General features: G+C 43.7%; 1 non-coding gene across 1 annotated transcript; it reads left to right on the top strand.

Annotated features, from left to right (window-relative positions):
- The first annotated feature begins 3,063 nt into the window (after positions 1 to 3,063).
- Trnal-cag (transfer RNA leucine (anticodon CAG)) lies at positions 3,064 to 3,146 on the top strand. Its single transcript has one exon. It is a non-coding gene; the product is annotated as a tRNA-Leu (tRNA).
- Positions 3,147 to 3,688: the final 542 nt, after the last annotated feature.

The raw sequence follows: 3,688 nt of genomic DNA, 5'->3' as shown, positions 1-3,688 counted from the left end.
CAGCCGCTCTCGTTCGCTCGGACAGGACATTACGCAAGTGATAAATTTTAACGCGACTGCGGCACTCACCCGAAAAGGTGTCATTTCCTGGCTGACCCCTCAGCCGTCAGAGAAACTGGAACCGCCCTCCCCTACCTCCTGTTTAGCTGAGAGAAAAACCACTGCGAAGAATAATGATCATCAACATCGACTTCGCCATCAAACGGCAAATGACTTCCTTTCCGCTGTTCAATGCCGTTGTTGCTGCTGCTACTTCTGCTGAAGATTGCAGATTGTTTGCTCCATCAAGAAACAACGCAGACCAATTAAGAGAGGAGTTTGTGAGAGGAAGCGGGGTTTGGTGAAATGACGTGTGCGTGCGAAGAATGCCGCCGGCGATATTTTGCAACGGTAATAATGCAATCGCCAAAGCGAGAAAAAAAGTAAAGCGGGCAGAAATAAAACAGAAACAAAAGGAAAACTACGACGACTCGGAACGGCATGCGGGCGAAAGGAAAACGAAACGCAGAAAGCGAAAACAAGAGCTGCTGCAAGAAAAAAGGGTGGAAAAGCTGATCTGACTGATCGAGAAGAGACAGAGTTGCGATGATGCCCACTAACACTAACGATCGGGTGCTGTGTGCAGGTTGAAGGGGAGCTTGTTTGTTGGTGCGGTCGATTAGTAACACTGATTGTAGTTGTATGGAGTTGCATCGGAGGTGGCGAGCGCGGGGTGCTGCAGAATCTGCCGATGGGAGTGAGAAGCGAATGAAAAAAAACGATCCAAAGAGGAAACCTTGGATCGCGGATAGTCCCAAGCTCTATGAAAGCAAACTCGCGAAATGTTGCTACCTTAGGATAAAGAAAATATCAAAGAGTAAACGTTGGGTAATACACACTTAATCGGCTGGTGACTGTGCCTGCCGTGGCAGGAAGCAGCAGACGGGGAAAAGGGCTCCAAGAATCTAGCAGTTTTCCTGCAACACGGCAGTGGTCTTAGAATGCATAAACCGCCAAGCAAGCAACAGGGCAAAAACAAACGAGAGAAAAACAAAAGAATCGTAAATTGATCCAGCTCGAAGCGTGTTGGGCAGGAAGTTTAAGCAAGAAGAGATTATCGTCATCGACGCTGGTTCCTGGCCGGCGCGGTATGGCGATGATTCGTGAGTGAGAGGCTGTTGTGTGTGATGCAATCCGGACCATCGATCGCCGGTCTCCCGGGTGCAGAATGTGCGCTTTGTTCGCCGCTATGTTACAGCCCGACAACTGCTCGGTGGCTGCCTGTGTTGCGCGGTTGATGATGCTCATGGAAACTGGCAGCTGACAGAAGCGACAGAGACTGTGTACTAGAGCGGGGTAAAAGTTTGCATATTCAAGTGAGTTAATTTTGTCATTCAGCTAATTGACCGTGGGCAGTTCTTCTAGTGTATCGATTTTTTTGTGTTAAAAAAAGTTACGATGAAGAAAACACTTCTTCTGTCAAAGATATCTTATTAGCTACGGCACAGTTTTATCCACCTTCTCAGCACTCCATCATCCCAGAAGGTTTGGCAGTTGACAAGCGTACTTTGGCGTGAAAATTTTAAAAATTCTTCGTAGGCAATCGGTCTACTGTGAATATCATCCTTTTTCTACGCCCACTTTAGACAACGTTTCCGCTTTCTCATTACCTAGAAAGATACAATCGAAAACTGAAACAATTTTTCAGATAAAGCACTCAGACATTTCCTCATTTTCCTCACGAAATACGGAGAATGTTCAACGTTTCCCATGGATTGCAGAGCTTCAATAATATCAAAGATAATTTGAATTTTTCGAGACAATCGATATCGATCTTTCCACAGGAAGAGGGTTAAATGACAACAATGAGCGCTTATTTTTGTCAATATATGAGAAACATATTGACTTAGAAGCTTAGAGAATAAATTGCAGTTCACTGCACCTATATCGAAATTCTTGTCAGTTCAAGAATGCCATTTGCTCTGCTATCTACCGCCGGGACTGCATAACTCTTGACCAACGTAATAAAGTGTCAATAAATATTAATCAAACATAACCTACATATTCGACACTTGCGAGACCGGCAGCTAGCCGATAGAAGAAAGAATGCCTTGCCTTGTCCAGCTCCGGCTGAATGGAAAGGTGTAAACACCCCAAGGCCTTTACCGGTATCCCGTCTGCAAGGCCTGTAGTGCGTATATAGGTGTAATTTCTGAAATCAAATACTCAACCAGCGCAGTTCGTGATAATAAACAGAGCTTACACAATTGCGTCCCGCATCGTGAGCTTTCCACACCACGAGAGTAGGGCAGATAAGTTCCGGCCTTTCGACAAACTCCTTGGCGACGCGACAATACGCACCAAGCCAATTGAATAGGGCTTATCTGATGGTTATGCAAAGACTCTGAGGCACACTGCACACTGATAGTGGGATGTTATTGCCATAGCTGTGGATTTATATGATCGTGCCACAACCCGGAACTATACAAGCACTATAGTTCTACCCTTGACAATAGCTCAAAATAAACTAATCAATCAACGACCGTATCAACAAAAAACCGTTGCCGAAAAATATTCCACTCATTAACGCATCAGACCGGTAGGCGGAAACTGTCAGCGGTGATTGTCTGCTGGGCCTTCCAGGGGCTGATAAGAAGACGATCGCAAAGGTTTCTCTTCATCTAATTAAATACTATTTACTACCGGCTTTAGACACGTTTTTCCTACACTCTTGGTGGGCTGGAAGTGGAACAAACCTTGGCTTAGATTGTACACGCTAATCTCGCCTGCGATATCGTCAACGGAATTCCTACGAACACTTGACTCACCTTAGAAAACCTACCCAACAGAACGCATTTCAACCAAAGTAGAGTCACCACACAGACACATCACAACCGAATCAATTTGGTCTCTGTTATTGCTAATTATTATTTTTAAAACAAAGCTAACATTCACCACCCGCCTCTTGATTAGTAAAATCGCCAGTTTAGCTTAGCCGGTGATTAAATAATAACAGTCTACAACCAGAACAACCATCAAAATAAACACCGTCTGCTCGGAAATAAACACGCCGCGCAGCAACCAGTCAGGATGGCCGAGCGGTCTAAGGCGCTACGTTCAGGTCGTAGTCTTCTCTGAAGGCGTGGGTTCGAATCCCACTTCTGACAAAAAGCGGTTTTTTCTCCTAGTGCTTTTTTGCATCCATGTTTTGCTGTTTTTTGGTTCTCAGCACTTCAATGAAATGAGCTTTCTCATGGCAACGCATAACAATAGCTGCTATTTCTAAAAAAATCTCTTCGTCTTTCAAGAATTGTTCATGAAATCTCTTTTTTTATGTGTTTAAAATTTTAATGGCGTCACACTCAATTAATTTCAATTCAATTTTCTTTATTTATTGATTCTGATACAGAAACATGCATTACAAATTACATGATAAATAATGCAAGAGTGATACTTAAGAATTGTCAATACCTACCCTTGCCTGCTTTTAAACAAAATTAACTAAAACTGTACAAAGAATTAAGTAAAGCTCTTAGGGGAAAGGGGATCCTTGAGCGTTACGGTTTGTTACATAGGGGAGGGAGGAGGTAAGATCAGCGATACGTAACAAAAAAGCTCTGGAGAGACTTTTCAAAACCGATCATTTTTATTAGGCAAATTCTTCTACGTTACGTAATTTTTGTGGGGGGTTGGCGTTGGCGTTACTCTT

Source organism: Wyeomyia smithii, chromosome 2, assembly GCF_029784165.1.
Source record: "Wyeomyia smithii strain HCP4-BCI-WySm-NY-G18 chromosome 2, ASM2978416v1, whole genome shotgun sequence".
NCBI lineage: Eukaryota > Metazoa > Arthropoda > Insecta > Diptera > Culicidae > Wyeomyia > Wyeomyia smithii.
Note: the sequence above shows the minus strand (reverse complement) of the source record. Positions and strands in the feature narration are given on the sequence as shown.